Raw genomic sequence first — 18,798 nt, 5'->3', positions numbered from 1 at the left:
GACTCCAGCAAAAAGTGTCAAACAGCGCCCTCTGCTGTCAGTCAAGAGCAGAAACCATAAAAAGCTTACAGCACCTGGTATTCCCAGGCGGTCTCCCATCCAAGTACTAACCAGGCCCGCCCCTGCTTAGCTTCCGAGATCGGATGAGATCGGGCGTTTTCAGGGTAGTATGGCTGTAAGCTGCCAAGGCAACTGAAAAGATCCTATTTGAAGGCAACGCAGGCCAAACTAGACTCCAGCAAAAAGTGTCAAACAGCGCCCTTTGCTGTCAGGCAAGAGCAGAAACCATAAAAAGCTTACAGCACCTGGTATTCCCAGGCGGTCTCCCATCCAAGTACTAACCAGGCCCGCCCCTGCTTAGCGTCCGAGATCGGGCGTTTTCAGGGTAGTATGGCCGTAAGCTGCCAGATCAACTGAAAAGATCCTATTTGAAGGCGACGCAGGCCAAACTAGACTCCAGCAAAAAGTGTCAAACAGCGCCCTCTGCTGTCAGGAAAGAGCAGAAACCATAAAAAGCTTACAGCACCTGGTATTCCCAGGCGGTCTCCCATCCAAGCACTAACCAGGCCCGCCCCTGCTTAGCTTCCGAGATCGGACGAGATCAGGCGTTTTAAGGGTAGTATGGCCGTAAGCTGCCAGGTCAACTGAAAAGATCCTATTTGAAGGTGACGCAGGCCAAACTAGACTCCAGCAAAAAGGGTCAAACAGCGCCCTCTGCTGTCAGGCAAGAGCAGAAACCATAAAAAGCTTACAGCACCTGGTATTCCCAGGCGGTCTCCCATCCAAGTACTAACCAGGCCCGCCCCTGCTTAGCTTCCGAGATCGGACGAGATCGGGCGTTTTCAGGGTAGTATGGCCGTAAGCTGCCAGGTCAACTGAAAAGATCCTATTTGAAGGTGACGCAGGCCAAACTAGACTCTGGCAAAAAGTGTCAAACAGCGCCCTTTGCTGTCAGGCAAGAGCAGAAACCATAAAAAGCTTACAGCACCTGGTATTCCCAGGCGGTCTCCCATCCAAGTACCAACCAGGCCCGCCCCTGCTTAGCGTCCGAGATCGGGCGTTTTCAGGGTAGTATGGCCGTAAGCTGCCAGATCAACTGAAAAGATCCTATTTGAAGGCGACGCAGGCCAAACTAGGCTCTGGCAAAAAGTGTCAAACAGCGCCTTTTGCTGTCAGGCAAGAGCAGAAACCATAAAAAGCTTACAGCACCTGGTATTCCCAGGCGGTCTCCCATCCAAGTACTAACCAGGTCCGCCCCTGCTTAGCTTCCGAGATCGGACGAGATCGGGCTTTTTCAGGGTAGTATGTCCGTAAGCTGCCAGGTCAACTGAAAATATCCTATTTGAAGGTGACGCAGGCCAAACTAGACTCCAGCAAAAAGGGTCAAACAGCGCCCTCTGCTGTCAGGCAAGAGCAGAAACCATAAAAAGCTTACAGCACCTGGTATTCCCAGGCGGTCTCCCATCCAAGTACTAACCAGGCCCGCCCCTGCTTAGCTTCCGAGATCGGACGAGATCGGGCGTTTTCAGGGTAGTATGGCCGTAAGCTGCCAGGTCAACTGAAAAGATCCTATTTGAAGGTGACGCAGGCCAAACTAGACTCTGGCAAAAAGTGTCAAACAGCGCCCTTTGCTGTCAGGCAAGAGCAGAAACCATAAAAAGCTTACAGCACCTGGTATTCCCAGGCGGTCTCCCATCCAAGTACTAACCAGGCCCGCCCCTGCTTAGCGTCCGAGATCGGGCGTTTTCAGGGTAGTTTGGCCGTAAGCTGCCAGGTCAACTGAAAAGATCCTATTTGAAGGCGACGCAGACCAAACTAGACTCCAGCAAAAAGTGTCAAACAGCGCCCTCTGCTGTCAGGCAAGAGCAGAAACCATAAAAAGCTTACAGCACCTGGTATTCCCAGGCGGTCTCCCATCCAAGCACTAACCAGGCCCGCCCCTGCTTAGCTTCCGAGATCGGACGAGATCAGGCGTTTTAAGGGTAGTATGGCCGTAAGCTGCCAGGTCAACTGAAAAGATCCTATTTGAAGGTGACGCAGGCCAAACTAGACTCCAGCAAAAAGGGTCAAACAGCGCCCTCTGCTGTCAGGCAAGAGCAGAAACCATAAAAAGCTTACAGCACCTGGTATTCCCAGGCGGTCTCCCATCCAAGTACTAACCAGGCCCGCCCCTGCTTAGCTTCCGAGATCGGACGAGATCGGGCGTTTTCAGGGTAGTATGGCCGTAAGCTGCCAGGTCAACTGAAAAGATCCTATTTGAAGGTGACGCAGGCCAAACTAGACTCTGGCAAAAAGTGTCAAACAGCGCCCTTTGCTGTCAGGCAAGAGCAGAAACCATAAAAAGCTTACAGCACCTGGTATTCCCAGGCGGTCTCCCATCCAAGTACCAACCAGGCCCGCCCCTGCTTAGCGTCCGAGATCGGGCGTTTTCAGGGTAGTATGGCCGTAAGCTGCCAGATCAACTGAAAAGATCCTATTTGAAGGCGACGCAGGCCAAACTAGGCTCTGGCAAAAAGTGTCAAACAGCGCCTTTTGCTGTCAGGCAAGAGCAGAAACCATAAAAAGCTTACAGCACCTGGTATTCCCAGGCGGTCTCCCATCCAAGTACTAACCAGGTCCGCCCCTGCTTAGCTTCCGAGATCGGACGAGATCGGGCTTTTTCAGGGTAGTATGTCCGTAAGCTGCCAGGTCAACTGAAAATATCCTATTTGAAGGTGACGCAGGCCAAACTAGACTCCAGCAAAAAGGGTCAAACAGCGCCCTCTGCTGTCAGGCAAGAGCAGAAACCATAAAAAGCTTACAGCACCTGGTATTCCCAGGCGGTCTCCCATCCAAGTACTAACCAGGCCCGCCCCTGCTTAGCTTCCGAGATCGGACGAGATCGGGCGTTTTCAGGGTAGTATGGCCGTAAGCTGCCAGGTCAACTGAAAAGATCCTATTTGAAGGTGACGCAGGCCAAACTAGACTCTGGCAAAAAGTGTCAAACAGCGCCCTTTGCTGTCAGGCAAGAGCAGAAACCATAAAAAGCTTACAGCACCTGGTATTCCCAGGCGGTCTCCCATCCAAGTACTAACCAGGCCCGCCCCTGCTTAGCTTCCGAGATCGGGCGTTTTCAGGGTAGTATGGCCGTAAGCTGCCAAGGCAACTGAAAAGATCCTATTTGAAGGCGACGCAGGCCAAACTAGACTCCAGCAAAAAGTGTCAAACAGCGCCCTCTGCTGTCAGTCAAGAGCAGAAACCATAAAAAGCTTACAGCACCTGGTATTCCCAGGCGGTCTCCCATCCAAGTACTAACCAGGCCCGCCCCTGCTTAGCTTCCGAGATCGGATGAGATCGGGCGTTTTCAGGGTAGTATGGCTGTAAGCTGCCAAGGCAACTGAAAAGATCCTATTTGAAGGCAACGCAGGCCAAACTAGACTCCAGCAAAAAGTGTCAAACAGCGCCCTTTGCTGTCAGGCAAGAGCAGAAACCATAAAAAGCTTACAGCACCTGGTATTCCCAGGCGGTCTCCCATCCAAGTACTAACCAGGCCCGCCCCTGCTTAGCGTCCGAGATCGGGCGTTTTCAGGGTAGTATGGCCGTAAGCTGCCAGATCAACTGAAAAGATCCTATTTGAAGGCGACGCAGGCCAAACTAGACTCCAGCAAAAAGTGTCAAACAGCGCCCTCTGCTGTCAGGCAAGAGCAGAAACCATAAAAAGCTTACAGCACCTGGTATTCCCAGGCGGTCTCCCATCCAAGCACTAACCAGGCCCGCCCCTGCTTAGCTTCCGAGATCGGACGAGATCAGGCGTTTTAAGGGTAGTATGGCCGTAAGCTGCCAGGTCAACTGAAAAGATCCTATTTGAAGGTGACGCAGGCCAAACTAGACTCCAGCAAAAAGGGTCAAACAGCGCCCTCTGCTGTCAGGCAAGAGCAGAAACCATAAAAAGCTTACAGCACCTGGTATTCCCAGGCGGTCTCCCATCCAAGTACTAACCAGGCCCGCCCCTGCTTAGCTTCCGAGATCGGACGAGATCGGGCGTTTTCAGGGTAGTATGGCCGTAAGCTGCCAGGTCAACTGAAAAGATCCTATTTGAAGGTGACGCAGGCCAAACTAGACTCTGGCAAAAAGTGTCAAACAGCGCCCTTTGCTGTCAGGCAAGAGCAGAAACCATAAAAAGCTTACAGCACCTGGTATTCCCAGGCGGTCTCCCATCCAAGTACCAACCAGGCCCGCCCCTGCTTAGCGTCCGAGATCGGGCGTTTTCAGGGTAGTATGGCCGTAAGCTGCCAGATCAACTGAAAAGATCCTATTTGAAGGCGACGCAGGCCAAACTAGGCTCTGGCAAAAAGTGTCAAACAGCGCCTTTTGCTGTCAGGCAAGAGCAGAAACCATAAAAAGCTTACAGCACCTGGTATTCCCAGGCGGTCTCCCATCCAAGTACTAACCAGGTCCGCCCCTGCTTAGCTTCCGAGATCGGACGAGATCGGGCTTTTTCAGGGTAGTATGTCCGTAAGCTGCCAGGTCAACTGAAAATATCCTATTTGAAGGTGACGCAGGCCAAACTAGACTCCAGCAAAAAGGGTCAAACAGCGCCCTCTGCTGTCAGGCAAGAGCAGAAACCATAAAAAGCTTACAGCACCTGGTATTCCCAGGCGGTCTCCCATCCAAGTACTAACCAGGCCCGCCCCTGCTTAGCTTCCGAGATCGGACGAGATCGGGCGTTTTCAGGGTAGTATGGCCGTAAGCTGCCAGGTCAACTGAAAAGATCCTATTTGAAGGTGACGCAGGCCAAACTAGACTCTGGCAAAAAGTGTCAAACAGCGCCCTTTGCTGTCAGGCAAGAGCAGAAACCATAAAAAGCTTACAGCACCTGGTATTCCAAGGCGGTCTCCCATCCAAGTACTAACCAGGCCCGCCCCTGCTTAGCGTCCGAGATCGGGCGTTTTCAGGGTAGTTTGGCCGTAAGCTGCCAGGTCAACTGAAAAGATCCTATTTGAAGGCGACGCAGACCAAACTAGACTCCAGCAAAAAGTGTCAAACAGCGCCCTCTGCTGTCAGGCAAGAGCAGAAACCATAAAAAGCTTACAGCACCTGGTATTCCCAGGCGGTCTCCCATCCAAGTACTAACCAGGCCCACCCCTGCTTAGCTTCCGAGATCGGACGAGATCGGGCCTTTTCAGGGTAGTATGGCCGTAAGCTGCCAGGGCAACTGAAAAGATCCTATTTGAAGGCGACGCAGGCCAAACTAGACTCCAGCAAAAAGTGTCAAACAGCGCCCTCTGCTTTCAGGCAAGAGCAGAAACCATAAAAAGCTTACAGCACCTGGTATTCCCAGGCGGTCTCCCATCCAAGTACTAACCAGGCCCGCCCCTGCTTGCCTTCCGAGATCGGATGAGATCGGGCGTTTTCAGGGTAGTATGGCCGTAAGCTGCCAAGGCAACTGAAAAGATCCTATTTGAAGGCGACGCAGGCCAAACTAGACTCCAGCAAAAAGTGTCAAACAGCGCCCTCTGCTGTCAGTCAAGAGCAGAAACCATAAAAAGCTTACAGCACCTGGTATTCCCAGGCGGTCTCCCATCCAAGTACTAACCAGGCCCGCCCCTGCTTGCCTTCCGAGATCGGATGAGATAGGGTGTTTTCAGGGTAGTATGGCTGTAAGCTGCCAAGGCAACTGAAAAGATCCTATTTGAAGGCAACGCAGGCCAAACTAGACTCCAGCAAAAAGTGTCAAACAGCGCCCTTTGCTGTCAGGCAAGAGCAGAAACCATAAAAAGCTTACAGCACCTGGTATTCCCAGGCGGTCTCCCATCCAAGTACTAACCAGGCCCGCCCCTGCTTAGCGTCCGAGATCGGGCGTTTTCAGGGTAGTATGGCCGTAAGCTGCCAGATCAACTGAAAAGATCCTATTTGAAGGCGACGCAGGCCAAACTAGACTCCAGCAAAAAGTGTCAAACAGCGCCCTCTGCTGTCAGGAAAGAGCAGAAACCATAAAAAGCTTACAGCACCTGGTATTCCCAGGCGGTCTCCCATCCAAGCACTAACCAGGCCCGCCCCTGCTTAGCTTCCGAGATCGGACGAGATCAGGCGTTTTAAGGGTAGTATGGCCGTAAGCTGCCAGGTCAACTGAAAAGATCCTATTTGAAGGTGACGCAGGCCAAACTAGACTCCAGCAAAAAGGGTCAAACAGCGCCCTCTGCTGTCAGGCAAGAGCAGAAACCATAAAAAGCTTACAGCACCTGGTATTCCCAGGCGGTCTCCCATCCAAGTACTAACCAGGCCCGCCCCTGCTTAGCTTCCGAGATCGGACGAGATCGGGCGTTTTCAGGGTAGTATGGCCGTAAGCTGCCAGGTCAACTGAAAAGATCCTATTTGAAGGTGACGCAGGCCAAACTAGACTCTGGCAAAAAGTGTCAAACAGCGCCCTTTGCTGTCAGGCAAGAGCAGAAACCATAAAAAGCTTACAGCACCTGGTATTCCCAGGCGGTCTCCCATCCAAGTACCAACCAGGCCCGCCCCTGCTTAGCGTCCGAGATCGGGCGTTTTCAGGGTAGTATGGCCGTAAGCTGCCAGATCAACTGAAAAGATCCTATTTGAAGGCGACGCAGGCCAAACTAGGCTCTGGCAAAAAGTGTCAAACAGCGCCTTTTGCTGTCAGGCAAGAGCAGAAACCATAAAAAGCTTACAGCACCTGGTATTCCCAGGCGGTCTCCCATCCAAGTACTAACCAGGTCCGCCCCTGCTTAGCTTCCGAGATCGGACGAGATCGGGCTTTTTCAGGGTAGTATGTCCGTAAGCTGCCAGGTCAACTGAAAATATCCTATTTGAAGGTGACGCAGGCCAAACTAGACTCCAGCAAAAAGGGTCAAACAGCGCCCTCTGCTGTCAGGCAAGAGCAGAAACCATAAAAAGCTTACAGCACCTGGTATTCCCAGGCGGTCTCCCATCCAAGTACTAACCAGGCCCGCCCCTGCTTAGCTTCCGAGATCGGACGAGATCGGGCGTTTTCAGGGTAGTATGGCCGTAAGCTGCCAGGTCAACTGAAAAGATCCTATTTGAAGGTGACGCAGGCCAAACTAGACTCTGGCAAAAAGTGTCAAACAGCGCCCTTTGCTGTCAGGCAAGAGCAGAAACCATAAAAAGCTTACAGCACCTGGTATTCCCAGGCGGTCTCCCATCCAAGTACTAACCAGGCCCGCCCCTGCTTAGCGTCCGAGATCGGGCGTTTTCAGGGTAGTTTGGCCGTAAGCTGCCAGGTCAACTGAAAAGATCCTATTTGAAGGCGACGCAGACCAAACTAGACTCCAGCAAAAAGTGTCAAACAGCGCCCTCTGCTGTCAGGCAAGAGCAGAAACCATAAAAAGCTTACAGCACCTGGTATTCCCAGGCGGTCTCCCATCCAAGTACTAACCAGGCCCGCCCCTGCTTAGCTTCCGAGATCGGGCGTTTTCAGGGTAGTATGGCCGTAAGCTGCCAAGGCAACTGAAAAGATCCTATTTGAAGGCGACGCAGGCCAAACTAGACTCCAGCAAAAAGTGTCAAACAGCGCCCTCTGCTGTCAGTCAAGAGCAGAAACCATAAAAAGCTTACAGCACCTGGTATTCCCAGGCGGTCTCCCATCCAAGTACTAACCAGGCCCGCCCATGCTTAGCTTCCGAGATCGGATGAGATCGGGCGTTTTCAGGGTAGTATGGCTGTAAGCTGCCAAGGCAACTGAAAAGATCCTATTTGAAGGCAACGCAGGCCAAACTAGACTCCAGCAAAAAGTGTCAAACAGCGCCCTTTGCTGTCAGGCAAGAGCAGAAACCATAAAAAGCTTACAGCACCTGGTATTCCCAGGCGGTCTCCCATCCAAGTACTAACCAGGCCCGCCCCTGCTTAGCGTCCGAGATCGGGCGTTTTCAGGGTAGTATGGCCGTAAGCTGCCAGATCAACTGAAAAGATCCTATTTGAAGGCGACGCAGGCCAAACTAGACTCCAGCAAAAAGTGTCAAACAGCGCCCTCTGCTGTCAGGAAAGAGCAGAAACCATAAAAAGCTTACAGCACCTGGTATTCCCAGGCGGTCTCCCATCCAAGCACTAACCAGGCCCGCCCCTGCTTAGCTTCCGAGATCGGACGAGATCAGGCGTTTTAAGGGTAGTATGGCCGTAAGCTGCCAGGTCAACTGAAAAGATCCTATTTGAAGGTGACGCAGGCCAAACTAGACTCCAGCAAAAAGGGTCAAACAGCGCCCTCTGCTGTCAGGCAAGAGCAGAAACCATAAAAAGCTTACAGCACCTGGTATTCCCAGGCGGTCTCCCATCCAAGTACTAACCAGGCCCGCCCCTGCTTAGCTTCCGAGATCGGACGTTTTCAGGGTAGTATGGCCGTAAGCTGCCAGGTCAACTGAAAAGATCCTATTTGAAGGTGACGCAGGCCAAACTAGACTCTGGCAAAAAGTGTCAAACAGCGCCCTTTGCTGTCAGGCAAGAGCAGAAACCATAAAAAGCTTACAGCACCTGGTATTCCCAGGCGGTCTCCCATCCAAGTACCAACCAGGCCCGCCCCTGCTTAGCGTCCGAGATCGGGCGTTTTCAGGGTAGTATGGCCGTAAGCTGCCAGATCAACTGAAAAGATCCTATTTGAAGGCGACGCAGGCCAAACTAGGCTCTGGCAAAAAGTGTCAAACAGCGCCTTTTGCTGTCAGGCAAGAGCAGAAACCATAAAAAGCTTACAGCACCTGGTATTCCCAGGCGGTCTCCCATCCAAGTACTAACCAGGTCCGCCCCTGCTTAGCTTCCGAGATCGGACGAGATCGGGCTTTTTCAGGGTAGTATGTCCGTAAGCTGCCAGGTCAACTGAAAATATCCTATTTGAAGGTGACGCAGGCCAAACTAGACTCCAGCAAAAAGGGTCAAACAGCGCCCTCTGCTGTCAGGCAAGAGCAGAAACCATAAAAAGCTTACAGCACCTGGTATTCCCAGGCGGTCTCCCATCCAAGTACTAACCAGGCCCGCCCCTGCTTAGCTTCCGAGATCGGACGAGATCGGGCGTTTTCAGGGTAGTATGGCCGTAAGCTGCCAGGTCAACTGAAAAGATCCTATTTGAAGGTGACGCAGGCCAAACTAGACTCTGGCAAAAAGTGTCAAACAGCGCCCTTTGCTGTCAGGCAAGAGCAGAAACCATAAAAAGCTTACAGCACCTGGTATTCCCAGGCGGTCTCCCATCCAAGTACTAACCAGGCCCGCCCCTGCTTAGCGTCCGAGATCGGGCGTTTTCAGGGTAGTTTGGCCGTAAGCTGCCAGGTCAACTGAAAAGATCCTATTTGAAGGCGACGCAGACCAAACTAGACTCCAGCAAAAAGTGTCAAACAGCGCCCTCTGCTGTCAGGCAAGAGCAGAAACCATAAAAAGCTTACAGCACCTGGTATTCCCAGGCGGTCTCCCATCCAAGCACTAACCAGGCCCGCCCCTGCTTAGCTTCCGAGATCGGACGAGATCAGGCGTTTTAAGGGTAGTATGGCCGTAAGCTGCCAGGTCAACTGAAAAGATCCTATTTGAAGGTGACGCAGGCCAAACTAGACTCCAGCAAAAAGGGTCAAACAGCGCCCTCTGCTGTCAGGCAAGAGCAGAAACCATAAAAAGCTTACAGCACCTGGTATTCCCAGGCGGTCTCCCATCCAAGTACTAACCAGGCCCACCCCTGCTTAGCTTCCGAGATCGGACGAGATCGGGCCTTTTCAGGGTAGTATGGCCGTAAGCTGCCAGGGCAACTGAAAAGATCCTATTTGAAGGCGACGCAGGCCAAACTAGACTCCAGCAAAAAGTGTCAAACAGCGCCCTCTGCTTTCAGGCAAGAGCAGAAACCATAAAAAGCTTACAGCACCTGGTATTCCCAGGCGGTCTCCCATCCAAGTACTAACCAGGCCCGCCCCTGCTTGCCTTCCGAGATCGGATGAGATCGGGCGTTTTCAGGGTAGTATGGCCGTAAGCTGCCAAGGCAACTGAAAAGATCCTATTTGAAGGCGACGCAGGCCAAACTAGACTCCAGCAAAAAGTGTCAAACAGCGCCCTCTGCTGTCAGTCAAGAGCAGAAACCATAAAAAGCTTACAGCACCTGGTATTCCCAGGCGGTCTCCCATCCAAGTACTAACCAGGCCCGCCCCTGCTTGCCTTCCGAGATCGGATGAGATAGGGTGTTTTCAGGGTAGTATGGCTGTAAGCTGCCAAGGCAACTGAAAAGATCCTATTTGAAGGCAACGCAGGCCAAACTAGACTCCAGCAAAAAGTGTCAAACAGCGCCCTTTGCTGTCAGGCAAGAGCAGAAACCATAAAAAGCTTACAGCACCTGGTATTCCCAGGCGGTCTCCCATCCAAGTACTAACCAGGCCCGCCCCTGCTTAGCGTCCGAGATCGGGCGTTTTCAGGGTAGTATGGCCGTAAGCTGCCAGATCAACTGAAAAGATCCTATTTGAAGGCGACGCAGGCCAAACTAGACTCCAGCAAAAAGTGTCAAACAGCGCCCTCTGCTGTCAGGAAAGAGCAGAAACCATAAAAAGCTTACAGCACCTGGTATTCCCAGGCGGTCTCCCATCCAAGCACTAACCAGGCCCGCCCCTGCTTAGCTTCCGAGATCGGACGAGATCAGGCGTTTTAAGGGTAGTATGGCCGTAAGCTGCCAGGTCAACTGAAAAGATCCTATTTGAAGGTGACGCAGGCCAAACTAGACTCCAGCAAAAAGGGTCAAACAGCGCCCTCTGCTGTCAGGCAAGAGCAGAAACCATAAAAAGCTTACAGCACCTGGTATTCCCAGGCGGTCTCCCATCCAAGTACTAACCAGGCCCGCCCCTGCTTAGCTTCCGAGATCGGACGAGATCGGGCGTTTTCAGGGTAGTATGGCCGTAAGCTGCCAGGTCAACTGAAAAGATCCTATTTGAAGGTGACGCAGGCCAAACTAGACTCTGGCAAAAAGTGTCAAACAGCGCCCTTTGCTGTCAGGCAAGAGCAGAAACCATAAAAAGCTTACAGCACCTGGTATTCCCAGGCGGTCTCCCATCCAAGTACCAACCAGGCCCGCCCCTGCTTAGCGTCCGAGATCGGGCGTTTTCAGGGTAGTATGGCCGTAAGCTGCCAGATCAACTGAAAAGATCCTATTTGAAGGCGACGCAGGCCAAACTAGGCTCTGGCAAAAAGTGTCAAACAGCGCCTTTTGCTGTCAGGCAAGAGCAGAAACCATAAAAAGCTTACAGCACCTGGTATTCCCAGGCGGTCTCCCATCCAAGTACTAACCAGGTCCGCCCCTGCTTAGCTTCCGAGATCGGACGAGATCGGGCTTTTTCAGGGTAGTATGTCCGTAAGCTGCCAGGTCAACTGAAAATATCCTATTTGAAGGTGACGCAGGCCAAACTAGACTCCAGCAAAAAGGGTCAAACAGCGCCCTCTGCTGTCAGGCAAGAGCAGAAACCATAAAAAGCTTACAGCACCTGGTATTCCCAGGCGGTCTCCCATCCAAGTACTAACCAGGCCCGCCCCTGCTTAGCTTCCGAGATCGGACGAGATCGGGCGTTTTCAGGGTAGTATGGCCGTAAGCTGCCAGGTCAACTGAAAAGATCCTATTTGAAGGTGACGCAGGCCAAACTAGACTCTGGCAAAAAGTGTCAAACAGCGCCCTTTGCTGTCAGGCAAGAGCAGAAACCATAAAAAGCTTACAGCACCTGGTATTCCCAGGCGGTCTCCCATCCAAGTACTAACCAGGCCCGCCCCTGCTTAGCGTCCGAGATCGGGCGTTTTCAGGGTAGTTTGGCCGTAAGCTGCCAGGTCAACTGAAAAGATCCTATTTGAAGGCGACGCAGACCAAACTAGACTCCAGCAAAAAGTGTCAAACAGCGCCCTCTGCTGTCAGGCAAGAGCAGAAACCATAAAAAGCTTACAGCACCTGGTATTCCCAGGCGGTCTCCCATCCAAGTACTAACCAGGCCCGCCCCTGCTTAGCTTCCGAGATCGGGCGTTTTCAGGGTAGTATGGCCGTAAGCTGCCAAGGCAACTGAAAAGATCCTATTTGAAGGCGACGCAGGCCAAACTAGACTCCAGCAAAAAGTGTCAAACAGCGCCCTCTGCTGTCAGTCAAGAGCAGAAACCATAAAAAGCTTACAGCACCTGGTATTCCCAGGCGGTCTCCCATCCAAGTACTAACCAGGCCCGCCCATGCTTAGCTTCCGAGATCGGATGAGATCGGGCGTTTTCAGGGTAGTATGGCTGTAAGCTGCCAAGGCAACTGAAAAGATCCTATTTGAAGGCAACGCAGGCCAAACTAGACTCCAGCAAAAAGTGTCAAACAGCGCCCTTTGCTGTCAGGCAAGAGCAGAAACCATAAAAAGCTTACAGCACCTGGTATTCCCAGGCGGTCTCCCATCCAAGTACTAACCAGGCCCGCCCCTGCTTAGCGTCCGAGATCGGGCGTTTTCAGGGTAGTATGGCCGTAAGCTGCCAGATCAACTGAAAAGATCCTATTTGAAGGCGACGCAGGCCAAACTAGACTCCAGCAAAAAGTGTCAAACAGCGCCCTCTGCTGTCAGGAAAGAGCAGAAACCATAAAAAGCTTACAGCACCTGGTATTCCCAGGCGGTCTCCCATCCAAGCACTAACCAGGCCCGCCCCTGCTTAGCTTCCGAGATCGGACGAGATCAGGCGTTTTAAGGGTAGTATGGCCGTAAGCTGCCAGGTCAACTGAAAAGATCCTATTTGAAGGTGACGCAGGCCAAACTAGACTCCAGCAAAAAGGGTCAAACAGCGCCCTCTGCTGTCAGGCAAGAGCAGAAACCATAAAAAGCTTACAGCACCTGGTATTCCCAGGCGGTCTCCCATCCAAGTACTAACCAGGCCCGCCCCTGCTTAGCTTCCGAGATCGGACGTTTTCAGGGTAGTATGGCCGTAAGCTGCCAGGTCAACTGAAAAGATCCTATTTGAAGGTGACGCAGGCCAAACTAGACTCTGGCAAAAAGTGTCAAACAGCGCCCTTTGCTGTCAGGCAAGAGCAGAAACCATAAAAAGCTTACAGCACCTGGTATTCCCAGGCGGTCTCCCATCCAAGTACCAACCAGGCCCGCCCCTGCTTAGCGTCCGAGATCGGGCGTTTTCAGGGTAGTATGGCCGTAAGCTGCCAGATCAACTGAAAAGATCCTATTTGAAGGCGACGCAGGCCAAACTAGGCTCTGGCAAAAAGTGTCAAACAGCGCCTTTTGCTGTCAGGCAAGAGCAGAAACCATAAAAAGCTTACAGCACCTGGTATTCCCAGGCGGTCTCCCATCCAAGTACTAACCAGGTCCGCCCCTGCTTAGCTTCCGAGATCGGACGAGATCGGGCTTTTTCAGGGTAGTATGTCCGTAAGCTGCCAGGTCAACTGAAAATATCCTATTTGAAGGTGACGCAGGCCAAACTAGACTCCAGCAAAAAGGGTCAAACAGCGCCCTCTGCTGTCAGGCAAGAGCAGAAACCATAAAAAGCTTACAGCACCTGGTATTCCCAGGCGGTCTCCCATCCAAGTACTAACCAGGCCCGCCCCTGCTTAGCTTCCGAGATCGGACGAGATCGGGCGTTTTCAGGGTAGTATGGCCGTAAGCTGCCAGGTCAACTGAAAAGATCCTATTTGAAGGTGACGCAGGCCAAACTAGACTCTGGCAAAAAGTGTCAAACAGCGCCCTTTGCTGTCAGGCAAGAGCAGAAACCATAAAAAGCTTACAGCACCTGGTATTCCCAGGCGGTCTCCCATCCAAGTACTAACCAGGCCCGCCCCTGCTTAGCGTCCGAGATCGGGCGTTTTCAGGGTAGTTTGGCCGTAAGCTGCCAGGTCAACTGAAAAGATCCTATTTGAAGGCGACGCAGACCAAACTAGACTCCAGCAAAAAGTGTCAAACAGCGCCCTCTGCTGTCAGGCAAGAGCAGAAACCATAAAAAGCTTACAGCACCTGGTATTCCCAGGCGGTCTCCCATCCAAGCACTAACCAGGCCCGCCCCTGCTTAGCTTCCGAGATCGGACGAGATCAGGCGTTTTAAGGGTAGTATGGCCGTAAGCTGCCAGGTCAACTGAAAAGATCCTATTTGAAGGTGACGCAGGCCAAACTAGACTCCAGCAAAAAGGGTCAAACAGCGCCCTCTGCTGTCAGGCAAGAGCAGAAACCATAAAAAGCTTACAGCACCTGGTATTCCCAGGCGGTCTCCCATCCAAGTACTAACCAGGCCCGCCCCTGCTTAGCTTCCGAGATCGGACGAGATCGGGCGTTTTCAGGGTAGTATGGCCGTAAGCTGCCAGGTCAACTGAAAAGATCCTATTTGAAGGTGACGCAGGCCAAACTAGACTCTGGCAAAAAGTGTCAAACAGCGCCCTTTGCTGTCAGGCAAGAGCAGAAACCATAAAAAGCTTACAGCACCTGGTATTCCCAGGCGGTCTCCCATCCAAGTACCAACCAGGCCCGCCCCTGCTTAGCGTCCGAGATCGGGCGTTTTCAGGGTAGTATGGCCGTAAGCTGCCAGATCAACTGAAAAGATCCTATTTGAAGGCGACGCAGGCCAAACTAGGCTCTGGCAAAAAGTGTCAAACAGCGCCTTTTGCTGTCAGGCAAGAGCAGAAACCATAAAAAGCTTACAGCACCTGGTATTCCCAGGCGGTCTCCCATCCAAGTACTAACCAGGTCCGCCCCTGCTTAGCTTCCGAGATCGGACGAGATCGGGCTTTTTCAGGGTAGTATGTCCGTAAGCTGCCAGGTCAACTGAAAATATCCTATTTGAAGGTGACGCAGGCCAAACTAGACTCCAGCAAAAAGGGTCAAACAGCGCCCTCTGCTGTCAGGCAAGAGCAGAAACCATAAAAAGCTTACAGCACCTGGTATTCCCAGGCGGTCTCCCATCCAAGTACTAACCAGGCCCGCCCCTGCTTAGCTTCCGAGATCGGACGAGATCGGGCGTTTTCAGGGTAGTATGGCCGTAAGCTGCCAGGTCAACTGAAAAGATCCTATTTGAAGGTGACGCAGGCCAAACTAGACTCTGGCAAAAAGTGTCAAACAGCGCCCTTTGCTGTCAGGCAAGAGCAGAAACCATAAAAAGCTTACAGCACCTGGTATTCCCAGGCGGTCTCCCATCCAAGTACTAACCAGGCCCGCCCCTGCTTAGCGTCCGAGATCGGGCGTTTTCAGGGTAGTTTGGCCGTAAGCTGCCAGGTCAACTGAAAAGATCCTATTTGAAGGCGACGCAGACCAAACTAGACTCCAGCAAAAAGTGTCAAACAGCGCCCTCTGCTGTCAGGCAAGAGCAGAAACCATAAAAAGCTTACAGCACCTGGTATTCCCAGGCGGTCTCCCATCCAAGTACTAACCAGGCCCGCCCCTGCTTAGCTTCCGAGATCGGGCGTTTTCAGGGTAGTATGGCCGTAAGCTGCCAAGGCAACTGAAAAGATCCTATTTGAAGGCGACGCAGGCCAAACTAGACTCCAGCAAAAAGTGTCAAACAGCGCCCTCTGCTGTCAGTCAAGAGCAGAAACCATAAAAAGCTTACAGCACCTGGTATTCCCAGGCGGTCTCCCATCCAAGTACTAACCAGGCCCGCCCCTGCTTAGCTTCCGAGATCGGATGAGATCGGGCGTTTTCAGGGTAGTATGGCTGTAAGCTGCCAAGGCAACTGAAAAGATCCTATTTGAAGGCAACGCAGGCCAAACTAGACTCCAGCAAAAAGTGTCAAACAGCGCCCTTTGCTGTCAGGCAAGAGCAGAAACCATAAAAAGCTTACAGCACCTGGTATTCCCAGGCGGTCTCCCATCCAAGTACTAACCAGGCCCGCCCCTGCTTAGCGTCCGAGATCGGGCGTTTTCAGGGTAGTATGGCCGTAAGCTGCCAGATCAACTGAAAAGATCCTATTTGAAGGCGACGCAGGCCAAACTAGACTCCAGCAAAAAGTGTCAAACAGCGCCCTCTGCTGTCAGGAAAGAGCAGAAACCATAAAAAGCTTACAGCACCTGGTATTCCCAGGCGGTCTCCCATCCAAGCACTAACCAGGCCCGCCCCTGCTTAGCTTCCGAGATCGGACGAGATCAGGCGTTTTAAGGGTAGTATGGCCGTAAGCTGCCAGGTCAACTGAAAAGATCCTATTTGAAGGTGACGCAGGCCAAACTAGACTCCAGCAAAAAGGGTCAAACAGCGCCCTCTGCTGTCAGGCAAGAGCAGAAACCATAAAAAGCTTACAGCACCTGGTATTCCCAGGCGGTCTCCCATCCAAGTACTAACCAGGCCCGCCCCTGCTTAGCTTCCGAGATCGGATGAGATCGGGCGTTTTCAGGGTAGTATGGCCGTAAGCTGCCAGGTCAACTGAAAAGATCCTATTTGAAGGTGACGCAGGCCAAACTAGACTCTGGCAAAAAGTGTCAAACAGCGCCCTTTGCTGTCAGGCAAGAGCAGAAACCATAAAAAGCTTACAGCACCTGGTATTCCCAGGCGGTCTCCCATCCAAGTACCAACCAGGCCCGCCCCTGCTTAGCGTCCGAGATCGGGCGTTTTCAGGGTAGTATGGCCGTAAGCTGCCAGATCAACTGAAAAGATCCTATTTGAAGGCGACGCAGGCCAAACTAGGCTCTGGCAAAAAGTGTCAAACAGCGCCTTTTGCTGTCAGGCAAGAGCAGAAACCATAAAAAGCTTACAGCACCTGGTATTCCCAGGCGGTCTCCCATCCAAGTACTAACCAGGTCCGCCCCTGCTTAGCTTCCGAGATCGGACGAGATCGGGCTTTTTCAGGGTAGTATGTCCGTAAGCTGCCAGGTCAACTGAAAATATCCTATTTGAAGGTGACGCAGGCCAAACTAGACTCCAGCAAAAAGGGTCAAACAGCGCCCTCTGCTGTCAGGCAAGAGCAGAAACCATAAAAAGCTTACAGCACCTGGTATTCCCAGGCGGTCTCCCATCCAAGTACTAACCAGGCCCGCCCCTGCTTAGCTTCCGAGATCGGACGAGATCGGGCGTTTTCAGGGTAGTATGGCCGTAAGCTGCCAGGTCAACTGAAAAGATCCTATTTGAAGGTGACGCAGGCCAAACTAGACTCTGGCAAAAAGTGTCAAACAGCGCCCTTTGCTGTCAGGCAAGAGCAGAAACCATAAAAAGCTTACAGCACCTGGTATTCCCAGGCGGTCTCCCATCCAAGTACTAACCAGGCCCGCCCCTGCTTAGCGTCCGAGATCGGGCGTTTTCAGGGTAGTTTGGCCGTAAGCTGCCAGGTCAACTGAAAAGATCCTATTTGAAGGCGACGCAGACCAAACTAGACTCCAGCAAAAAGTGTCAAACAGCGCCCTCTGCTGTCAGGCAAGAGCAGAAACCATAAAAAGCTTACAGCACCTGGTATTCCCAGGCGGTCTCCCATCCAAGTACTAACCAGGCCCACCCCTGCTTAGCTTCCGAGATCGGACGAGATCGGGCGTTTTCAGGGTAGTATGGCCGTAAGCTGCCAGGGCAACTGAAAAGATCCTATTTGAAGGCGACGCAGGCCAAACTAGACTCCAGCAAAAAGTGTCAAACAGCGCCCTCTGCTTTCAGGCAAGAGCAGAAACCATAAAAAGCTTACAGCACCTGGTATTCCCAGGCGGTCTCCCATCCAAGTACTAAACAGGCCCGCCCCTGCTTAGCTTCCGAGATCGGATGAGATCGGGCGTTTTCAGGGTAGTATGGCCGTAAGCTGCCAAGGCAACTGAAAAGATCCTATTTGAAGGCGACGCAGGCCAAACTAGACTCCAGCAAAAAGTGTCAAACAGCGCCCTCTGCTGTCAGTCAAGAGCAGAAACCATAAAAAGCTTACAGCACCTGGTATTCCCAGGCGGTCTCCCATCCAAGTACTAACCAGGCCCGCCCCTGCTTAGCTTCCGAGATCGGATGAGATCGGGCGTTTTCAGGGTAGTATGGCTGTAAGCTGCCAAGGCAACTGAAAAGATCCTATTTGAAGGCAACGCAGGCCAAACTAGACTCCAGCAAAAAGTGTCAAACAGCGCCCTTTGCTGTCAGGCAAGAGCAGAAACCATAAAAAGCTTACAGCACCTGGTATTCCCAGGCGGTCTCCCATCCAAGTACTAACCAGGCCCGCCCCTGCTTAGCGTCCGAGATCGGGCGTTTTCAGGGTAGTATGGTCGTAAGCTGCCAGATCAACTGAAAAGATCCTATTTGAAGGCGACGCAGGCCAAACTAGACTCCAGCAAAAAGTGTCAAACAGCGCCCTCTGCTGTCAGGAAAGAGCAGAAACCATAAAAAGCTTACAGCACCTGGTATTCCCAGGCGGTCTCCCATCCAAGCACTAACCAGGCCCGCCCCTGCTTAGCTTCCGAGATCGGACGAGATCAGGCGTTTTAAGGGTAGTATGGCCGTAAGCTGCCAGGTCAACTGAAAAGATCCTATTTGAAGGTGACGCAGGCCAAACTAGACTCCAGCAAAAAGGGTCAAACAGCGCCCTCTGCTGTCAGGCAAGAGCAGAAACCATAAAAAGCTTACAGCACCTGGTATTCCCAGGCGGTCTCCCATCCAAGTACTAACCAGGCCCGCCCCTGCTTAGCTTCCGAGATCGGACGAGATCGGGCGTTTTCAGGGTAGTATGGCCGTAAGCTGCCAGGTCAACTGAAAAGATCCTATTTGAAGGTGACGCAGGCCAAACTAGACTCTGGCAAAAAGTGTCAAACAGCGCCCTTTGCTGTCAGGCAAGAGCAGAAACCATAAAAAGCTTACAGCACCTGGTATTCCCAGGCGGTCTCCCATCCAAGTACCAACCAGGCCCGCCCCTGCTTAGCGTCCGAGATCGGGCGTTTTCAGGGTAGTATGGCCG

At 52.4% G+C, this 18,798-nt stretch overlaps 51 non-coding genes and 32 pseudogenes across 51 annotated transcripts; all 83 read right to left on the bottom strand.

The window, feature by feature from the left end:
- Positions 1-62: 62 nt before the first annotated feature.
- Positions 63-181, bottom strand: LOC131116327 (5S ribosomal RNA). Its single transcript, XR_009123580.1, has one exon. It is a non-coding gene; the product is annotated as a 5S ribosomal RNA (ribosomal RNA).
- A 112-nt stretch (positions 182-293) lies between these two features.
- Positions 294-402, bottom strand: LOC131112513 (5S ribosomal RNA; annotated as a pseudogene).
- A 112-nt stretch (positions 403-514) lies between these two features.
- LOC131118074 (5S ribosomal RNA) lies at positions 515-633 on the bottom strand. Its single transcript, XR_009125245.1, has one exon. It is a non-coding gene; the product is annotated as a 5S ribosomal RNA (ribosomal RNA).
- Positions 634-745: 112 nt separating this feature from the next.
- On the bottom strand, positions 746-864 carry LOC131114541 (5S ribosomal RNA). The gene has a single exon (XR_009121846.1). It is a non-coding gene; the product is annotated as a 5S ribosomal RNA (ribosomal RNA).
- A 112-nt stretch (positions 865-976) lies between these two features.
- On the bottom strand, positions 977-1,085 carry LOC131113321 (5S ribosomal RNA; annotated as a pseudogene).
- Positions 1,086-1,197: 112 nt separating this feature from the next.
- LOC131118583 (5S ribosomal RNA) lies at positions 1,198-1,316 on the bottom strand. Its single transcript, XR_009125745.1, has one exon. It is a non-coding gene; the product is annotated as a 5S ribosomal RNA (ribosomal RNA).
- A 112-nt stretch (positions 1,317-1,428) lies between these two features.
- Positions 1,429-1,547, bottom strand: LOC131114540 (5S ribosomal RNA). Its single transcript, XR_009121845.1, has one exon. It is a non-coding gene; the product is annotated as a 5S ribosomal RNA (ribosomal RNA).
- Positions 1,548-1,659: 112 nt separating this feature from the next.
- Positions 1,660-1,768, bottom strand: LOC131113159 (5S ribosomal RNA; annotated as a pseudogene).
- A 112-nt stretch (positions 1,769-1,880) lies between these two features.
- Positions 1,881-1,999, bottom strand: LOC131118072 (5S ribosomal RNA). Its single transcript, XR_009125244.1, has one exon. It is a non-coding gene; the product is annotated as a 5S ribosomal RNA (ribosomal RNA).
- Positions 2,000-2,111: 112 nt separating this feature from the next.
- Positions 2,112-2,230, bottom strand: LOC131114539 (5S ribosomal RNA). The gene has a single exon (XR_009121844.1). It is a non-coding gene; the product is annotated as a 5S ribosomal RNA (ribosomal RNA).
- Positions 2,231-2,342: 112 nt separating this feature from the next.
- Positions 2,343-2,451, bottom strand: LOC131113320 (5S ribosomal RNA; annotated as a pseudogene).
- A 112-nt stretch (positions 2,452-2,563) lies between these two features.
- Positions 2,564-2,682, bottom strand: LOC131118582 (5S ribosomal RNA). The gene has a single exon (XR_009125744.1). It is a non-coding gene; the product is annotated as a 5S ribosomal RNA (ribosomal RNA).
- A 112-nt stretch (positions 2,683-2,794) lies between these two features.
- LOC131114537 (5S ribosomal RNA) lies at positions 2,795-2,913 on the bottom strand. The gene has a single exon (XR_009121843.1). It is a non-coding gene; the product is annotated as a 5S ribosomal RNA (ribosomal RNA).
- A 112-nt stretch (positions 2,914-3,025) lies between these two features.
- LOC131111759 (5S ribosomal RNA) lies at positions 3,026-3,134 on the bottom strand (annotated as a pseudogene).
- Positions 3,135-3,246: 112 nt separating this feature from the next.
- On the bottom strand, positions 3,247-3,365 carry LOC131116315 (5S ribosomal RNA). Its single transcript, XR_009123569.1, has one exon. It is a non-coding gene; the product is annotated as a 5S ribosomal RNA (ribosomal RNA).
- A 112-nt stretch (positions 3,366-3,477) lies between these two features.
- LOC131112512 (5S ribosomal RNA) lies at positions 3,478-3,586 on the bottom strand (annotated as a pseudogene).
- Positions 3,587-3,698: 112 nt separating this feature from the next.
- LOC131118071 (5S ribosomal RNA) lies at positions 3,699-3,817 on the bottom strand. Its single transcript, XR_009125243.1, has one exon. It is a non-coding gene; the product is annotated as a 5S ribosomal RNA (ribosomal RNA).
- Positions 3,818-3,929: 112 nt separating this feature from the next.
- On the bottom strand, positions 3,930-4,048 carry LOC131114536 (5S ribosomal RNA). The gene has a single exon (XR_009121842.1). It is a non-coding gene; the product is annotated as a 5S ribosomal RNA (ribosomal RNA).
- A 112-nt stretch (positions 4,049-4,160) lies between these two features.
- LOC131113319 (5S ribosomal RNA) lies at positions 4,161-4,269 on the bottom strand (annotated as a pseudogene).
- Positions 4,270-4,381: 112 nt separating this feature from the next.
- Positions 4,382-4,500, bottom strand: LOC131118581 (5S ribosomal RNA). Its single transcript, XR_009125743.1, has one exon. It is a non-coding gene; the product is annotated as a 5S ribosomal RNA (ribosomal RNA).
- Positions 4,501-4,612: 112 nt separating this feature from the next.
- On the bottom strand, positions 4,613-4,731 carry LOC131114535 (5S ribosomal RNA). The gene has a single exon (XR_009121841.1). It is a non-coding gene; the product is annotated as a 5S ribosomal RNA (ribosomal RNA).
- A 112-nt stretch (positions 4,732-4,843) lies between these two features.
- LOC131113880 (5S ribosomal RNA) lies at positions 4,844-4,952 on the bottom strand (annotated as a pseudogene).
- Positions 4,953-5,064: 112 nt separating this feature from the next.
- Positions 5,065-5,183, bottom strand: LOC131116324 (5S ribosomal RNA). The gene has a single exon (XR_009123578.1). It is a non-coding gene; the product is annotated as a 5S ribosomal RNA (ribosomal RNA).
- A 112-nt stretch (positions 5,184-5,295) lies between these two features.
- On the bottom strand, positions 5,296-5,414 carry LOC131116132 (5S ribosomal RNA). The gene has a single exon (XR_009123393.1). It is a non-coding gene; the product is annotated as a 5S ribosomal RNA (ribosomal RNA).
- Positions 5,415-5,526: 112 nt separating this feature from the next.
- On the bottom strand, positions 5,527-5,645 carry LOC131117897 (5S ribosomal RNA). The gene has a single exon (XR_009125100.1). It is a non-coding gene; the product is annotated as a 5S ribosomal RNA (ribosomal RNA).
- Positions 5,646-5,757: 112 nt separating this feature from the next.
- LOC131112511 (5S ribosomal RNA) lies at positions 5,758-5,866 on the bottom strand (annotated as a pseudogene).
- A 112-nt stretch (positions 5,867-5,978) lies between these two features.
- LOC131118070 (5S ribosomal RNA) lies at positions 5,979-6,097 on the bottom strand. Its single transcript, XR_009125242.1, has one exon. It is a non-coding gene; the product is annotated as a 5S ribosomal RNA (ribosomal RNA).
- Positions 6,098-6,209: 112 nt separating this feature from the next.
- On the bottom strand, positions 6,210-6,328 carry LOC131114534 (5S ribosomal RNA). Its single transcript, XR_009121840.1, has one exon. It is a non-coding gene; the product is annotated as a 5S ribosomal RNA (ribosomal RNA).
- A 112-nt stretch (positions 6,329-6,440) lies between these two features.
- LOC131113318 (5S ribosomal RNA) lies at positions 6,441-6,549 on the bottom strand (annotated as a pseudogene).
- Positions 6,550-6,661: 112 nt separating this feature from the next.
- LOC131118580 (5S ribosomal RNA) lies at positions 6,662-6,780 on the bottom strand. The gene has a single exon (XR_009125742.1). It is a non-coding gene; the product is annotated as a 5S ribosomal RNA (ribosomal RNA).
- Positions 6,781-6,892: 112 nt separating this feature from the next.
- LOC131114533 (5S ribosomal RNA) lies at positions 6,893-7,011 on the bottom strand. The gene has a single exon (XR_009121839.1). It is a non-coding gene; the product is annotated as a 5S ribosomal RNA (ribosomal RNA).
- Positions 7,012-7,123: 112 nt separating this feature from the next.
- LOC131113158 (5S ribosomal RNA) lies at positions 7,124-7,232 on the bottom strand (annotated as a pseudogene).
- Positions 7,233-7,344: 112 nt separating this feature from the next.
- Positions 7,345-7,453, bottom strand: LOC131111758 (5S ribosomal RNA; annotated as a pseudogene).
- Positions 7,454-7,565: 112 nt separating this feature from the next.
- Positions 7,566-7,684, bottom strand: LOC131116032 (5S ribosomal RNA). The gene has a single exon (XR_009123296.1). It is a non-coding gene; the product is annotated as a 5S ribosomal RNA (ribosomal RNA).
- A 112-nt stretch (positions 7,685-7,796) lies between these two features.
- LOC131112509 (5S ribosomal RNA) lies at positions 7,797-7,905 on the bottom strand (annotated as a pseudogene).
- Positions 7,906-8,017: 112 nt separating this feature from the next.
- LOC131118069 (5S ribosomal RNA) lies at positions 8,018-8,136 on the bottom strand. The gene has a single exon (XR_009125241.1). It is a non-coding gene; the product is annotated as a 5S ribosomal RNA (ribosomal RNA).
- A 112-nt stretch (positions 8,137-8,248) lies between these two features.
- Positions 8,249-8,357, bottom strand: LOC131112641 (5S ribosomal RNA; annotated as a pseudogene).
- Positions 8,358-8,469: 112 nt separating this feature from the next.
- LOC131113317 (5S ribosomal RNA) lies at positions 8,470-8,578 on the bottom strand (annotated as a pseudogene).
- A 112-nt stretch (positions 8,579-8,690) lies between these two features.
- LOC131118578 (5S ribosomal RNA) lies at positions 8,691-8,809 on the bottom strand. The gene has a single exon (XR_009125740.1). It is a non-coding gene; the product is annotated as a 5S ribosomal RNA (ribosomal RNA).
- Positions 8,810-8,921: 112 nt separating this feature from the next.
- On the bottom strand, positions 8,922-9,040 carry LOC131114532 (5S ribosomal RNA). The gene has a single exon (XR_009121838.1). It is a non-coding gene; the product is annotated as a 5S ribosomal RNA (ribosomal RNA).
- A 112-nt stretch (positions 9,041-9,152) lies between these two features.
- On the bottom strand, positions 9,153-9,261 carry LOC131113157 (5S ribosomal RNA; annotated as a pseudogene).
- A 112-nt stretch (positions 9,262-9,373) lies between these two features.
- On the bottom strand, positions 9,374-9,492 carry LOC131118068 (5S ribosomal RNA). The gene has a single exon (XR_009125240.1). It is a non-coding gene; the product is annotated as a 5S ribosomal RNA (ribosomal RNA).
- Positions 9,493-9,604: 112 nt separating this feature from the next.
- Positions 9,605-9,723, bottom strand: LOC131116323 (5S ribosomal RNA). The gene has a single exon (XR_009123577.1). It is a non-coding gene; the product is annotated as a 5S ribosomal RNA (ribosomal RNA).
- A 112-nt stretch (positions 9,724-9,835) lies between these two features.
- On the bottom strand, positions 9,836-9,954 carry LOC131116131 (5S ribosomal RNA). The gene has a single exon (XR_009123392.1). It is a non-coding gene; the product is annotated as a 5S ribosomal RNA (ribosomal RNA).
- A 112-nt stretch (positions 9,955-10,066) lies between these two features.
- On the bottom strand, positions 10,067-10,185 carry LOC131117896 (5S ribosomal RNA). The gene has a single exon (XR_009125099.1). It is a non-coding gene; the product is annotated as a 5S ribosomal RNA (ribosomal RNA).
- Positions 10,186-10,297: 112 nt separating this feature from the next.
- LOC131112508 (5S ribosomal RNA) lies at positions 10,298-10,406 on the bottom strand (annotated as a pseudogene).
- Positions 10,407-10,518: 112 nt separating this feature from the next.
- LOC131118067 (5S ribosomal RNA) lies at positions 10,519-10,637 on the bottom strand. The gene has a single exon (XR_009125239.1). It is a non-coding gene; the product is annotated as a 5S ribosomal RNA (ribosomal RNA).
- A 112-nt stretch (positions 10,638-10,749) lies between these two features.
- Positions 10,750-10,868, bottom strand: LOC131114530 (5S ribosomal RNA). Its single transcript, XR_009121836.1, has one exon. It is a non-coding gene; the product is annotated as a 5S ribosomal RNA (ribosomal RNA).
- Positions 10,869-10,980: 112 nt separating this feature from the next.
- On the bottom strand, positions 10,981-11,089 carry LOC131113316 (5S ribosomal RNA; annotated as a pseudogene).
- Positions 11,090-11,201: 112 nt separating this feature from the next.
- On the bottom strand, positions 11,202-11,320 carry LOC131118577 (5S ribosomal RNA). The gene has a single exon (XR_009125739.1). It is a non-coding gene; the product is annotated as a 5S ribosomal RNA (ribosomal RNA).
- Positions 11,321-11,432: 112 nt separating this feature from the next.
- LOC131114529 (5S ribosomal RNA) lies at positions 11,433-11,551 on the bottom strand. Its single transcript, XR_009121835.1, has one exon. It is a non-coding gene; the product is annotated as a 5S ribosomal RNA (ribosomal RNA).
- A 112-nt stretch (positions 11,552-11,663) lies between these two features.
- On the bottom strand, positions 11,664-11,772 carry LOC131113156 (5S ribosomal RNA; annotated as a pseudogene).
- A 112-nt stretch (positions 11,773-11,884) lies between these two features.
- Positions 11,885-11,993, bottom strand: LOC131111756 (5S ribosomal RNA; annotated as a pseudogene).
- A 112-nt stretch (positions 11,994-12,105) lies between these two features.
- Positions 12,106-12,224, bottom strand: LOC131116031 (5S ribosomal RNA). Its single transcript, XR_009123295.1, has one exon. It is a non-coding gene; the product is annotated as a 5S ribosomal RNA (ribosomal RNA).
- A 112-nt stretch (positions 12,225-12,336) lies between these two features.
- Positions 12,337-12,445, bottom strand: LOC131112507 (5S ribosomal RNA; annotated as a pseudogene).
- Positions 12,446-12,557: 112 nt separating this feature from the next.
- On the bottom strand, positions 12,558-12,676 carry LOC131118066 (5S ribosomal RNA). Its single transcript, XR_009125238.1, has one exon. It is a non-coding gene; the product is annotated as a 5S ribosomal RNA (ribosomal RNA).
- Positions 12,677-12,788: 112 nt separating this feature from the next.
- LOC131112640 (5S ribosomal RNA) lies at positions 12,789-12,897 on the bottom strand (annotated as a pseudogene).
- Positions 12,898-13,009: 112 nt separating this feature from the next.
- Positions 13,010-13,118, bottom strand: LOC131113315 (5S ribosomal RNA; annotated as a pseudogene).
- A 112-nt stretch (positions 13,119-13,230) lies between these two features.
- On the bottom strand, positions 13,231-13,349 carry LOC131118576 (5S ribosomal RNA). Its single transcript, XR_009125738.1, has one exon. It is a non-coding gene; the product is annotated as a 5S ribosomal RNA (ribosomal RNA).
- Positions 13,350-13,461: 112 nt separating this feature from the next.
- Positions 13,462-13,580, bottom strand: LOC131114528 (5S ribosomal RNA). Its single transcript, XR_009121834.1, has one exon. It is a non-coding gene; the product is annotated as a 5S ribosomal RNA (ribosomal RNA).
- Positions 13,581-13,692: 112 nt separating this feature from the next.
- LOC131113155 (5S ribosomal RNA) lies at positions 13,693-13,801 on the bottom strand (annotated as a pseudogene).
- A 112-nt stretch (positions 13,802-13,913) lies between these two features.
- Positions 13,914-14,032, bottom strand: LOC131118065 (5S ribosomal RNA). Its single transcript, XR_009125237.1, has one exon. It is a non-coding gene; the product is annotated as a 5S ribosomal RNA (ribosomal RNA).
- A 112-nt stretch (positions 14,033-14,144) lies between these two features.
- LOC131114527 (5S ribosomal RNA) lies at positions 14,145-14,263 on the bottom strand. Its single transcript, XR_009121833.1, has one exon. It is a non-coding gene; the product is annotated as a 5S ribosomal RNA (ribosomal RNA).
- Positions 14,264-14,375: 112 nt separating this feature from the next.
- Positions 14,376-14,484, bottom strand: LOC131113314 (5S ribosomal RNA; annotated as a pseudogene).
- Positions 14,485-14,596: 112 nt separating this feature from the next.
- LOC131118575 (5S ribosomal RNA) lies at positions 14,597-14,715 on the bottom strand. Its single transcript, XR_009125737.1, has one exon. It is a non-coding gene; the product is annotated as a 5S ribosomal RNA (ribosomal RNA).
- A 112-nt stretch (positions 14,716-14,827) lies between these two features.
- LOC131114526 (5S ribosomal RNA) lies at positions 14,828-14,946 on the bottom strand. The gene has a single exon (XR_009121832.1). It is a non-coding gene; the product is annotated as a 5S ribosomal RNA (ribosomal RNA).
- Positions 14,947-15,058: 112 nt separating this feature from the next.
- On the bottom strand, positions 15,059-15,167 carry LOC131113154 (5S ribosomal RNA; annotated as a pseudogene).
- Positions 15,168-15,279: 112 nt separating this feature from the next.
- On the bottom strand, positions 15,280-15,388 carry LOC131111755 (5S ribosomal RNA; annotated as a pseudogene).
- Positions 15,389-15,500: 112 nt separating this feature from the next.
- LOC131116303 (5S ribosomal RNA) lies at positions 15,501-15,619 on the bottom strand. The gene has a single exon (XR_009123557.1). It is a non-coding gene; the product is annotated as a 5S ribosomal RNA (ribosomal RNA).
- A 112-nt stretch (positions 15,620-15,731) lies between these two features.
- On the bottom strand, positions 15,732-15,840 carry LOC131112506 (5S ribosomal RNA; annotated as a pseudogene).
- A 112-nt stretch (positions 15,841-15,952) lies between these two features.
- Positions 15,953-16,071, bottom strand: LOC131118063 (5S ribosomal RNA). Its single transcript, XR_009125235.1, has one exon. It is a non-coding gene; the product is annotated as a 5S ribosomal RNA (ribosomal RNA).
- Positions 16,072-16,183: 112 nt separating this feature from the next.
- LOC131114402 (5S ribosomal RNA) lies at positions 16,184-16,302 on the bottom strand. Its single transcript, XR_009121713.1, has one exon. It is a non-coding gene; the product is annotated as a 5S ribosomal RNA (ribosomal RNA).
- Positions 16,303-16,414: 112 nt separating this feature from the next.
- LOC131113312 (5S ribosomal RNA) lies at positions 16,415-16,523 on the bottom strand (annotated as a pseudogene).
- Positions 16,524-16,635: 112 nt separating this feature from the next.
- LOC131118574 (5S ribosomal RNA) lies at positions 16,636-16,754 on the bottom strand. Its single transcript, XR_009125736.1, has one exon. It is a non-coding gene; the product is annotated as a 5S ribosomal RNA (ribosomal RNA).
- Positions 16,755-16,866: 112 nt separating this feature from the next.
- On the bottom strand, positions 16,867-16,985 carry LOC131114525 (5S ribosomal RNA). Its single transcript, XR_009121831.1, has one exon. It is a non-coding gene; the product is annotated as a 5S ribosomal RNA (ribosomal RNA).
- Positions 16,986-17,097: 112 nt separating this feature from the next.
- LOC131113153 (5S ribosomal RNA) lies at positions 17,098-17,206 on the bottom strand (annotated as a pseudogene).
- Positions 17,207-17,318: 112 nt separating this feature from the next.
- LOC131115470 (5S ribosomal RNA) lies at positions 17,319-17,437 on the bottom strand. The gene has a single exon (XR_009122747.1). It is a non-coding gene; the product is annotated as a 5S ribosomal RNA (ribosomal RNA).
- Positions 17,438-17,549: 112 nt separating this feature from the next.
- On the bottom strand, positions 17,550-17,668 carry LOC131115352 (5S ribosomal RNA). Its single transcript, XR_009122633.1, has one exon. It is a non-coding gene; the product is annotated as a 5S ribosomal RNA (ribosomal RNA).
- A 112-nt stretch (positions 17,669-17,780) lies between these two features.
- On the bottom strand, positions 17,781-17,899 carry LOC131116292 (5S ribosomal RNA). The gene has a single exon (XR_009123546.1). It is a non-coding gene; the product is annotated as a 5S ribosomal RNA (ribosomal RNA).
- A 112-nt stretch (positions 17,900-18,011) lies between these two features.
- LOC131113686 (5S ribosomal RNA) lies at positions 18,012-18,120 on the bottom strand (annotated as a pseudogene).
- Positions 18,121-18,232: 112 nt separating this feature from the next.
- On the bottom strand, positions 18,233-18,351 carry LOC131118062 (5S ribosomal RNA). Its single transcript, XR_009125234.1, has one exon. It is a non-coding gene; the product is annotated as a 5S ribosomal RNA (ribosomal RNA).
- A 112-nt stretch (positions 18,352-18,463) lies between these two features.
- Positions 18,464-18,582, bottom strand: LOC131114524 (5S ribosomal RNA). The gene has a single exon (XR_009121830.1). It is a non-coding gene; the product is annotated as a 5S ribosomal RNA (ribosomal RNA).
- Positions 18,583-18,694: 112 nt separating this feature from the next.
- The window catches only part of LOC131113311 (5S ribosomal RNA), a 109-nt pseudogene continuing 5 nt past the window's right edge, over positions 18,695-18,798 (bottom strand).

The sequence above is a fragment of the Doryrhamphus excisus genome, unplaced genomic scaffold (genome assembly GCF_030265055.1).
Source record: "Doryrhamphus excisus isolate RoL2022-K1 unplaced genomic scaffold, RoL_Dexc_1.0 HiC_scaffold_25, whole genome shotgun sequence".
NCBI classification, from domain to species: Eukaryota; Metazoa; Chordata; class Actinopteri; order Syngnathiformes; family Syngnathidae; genus Doryrhamphus; species Doryrhamphus excisus.
The sequence above is the reverse complement of the archived record's forward strand: the minus strand, read 5'-3'. Positions and strand labels throughout refer to the sequence as shown.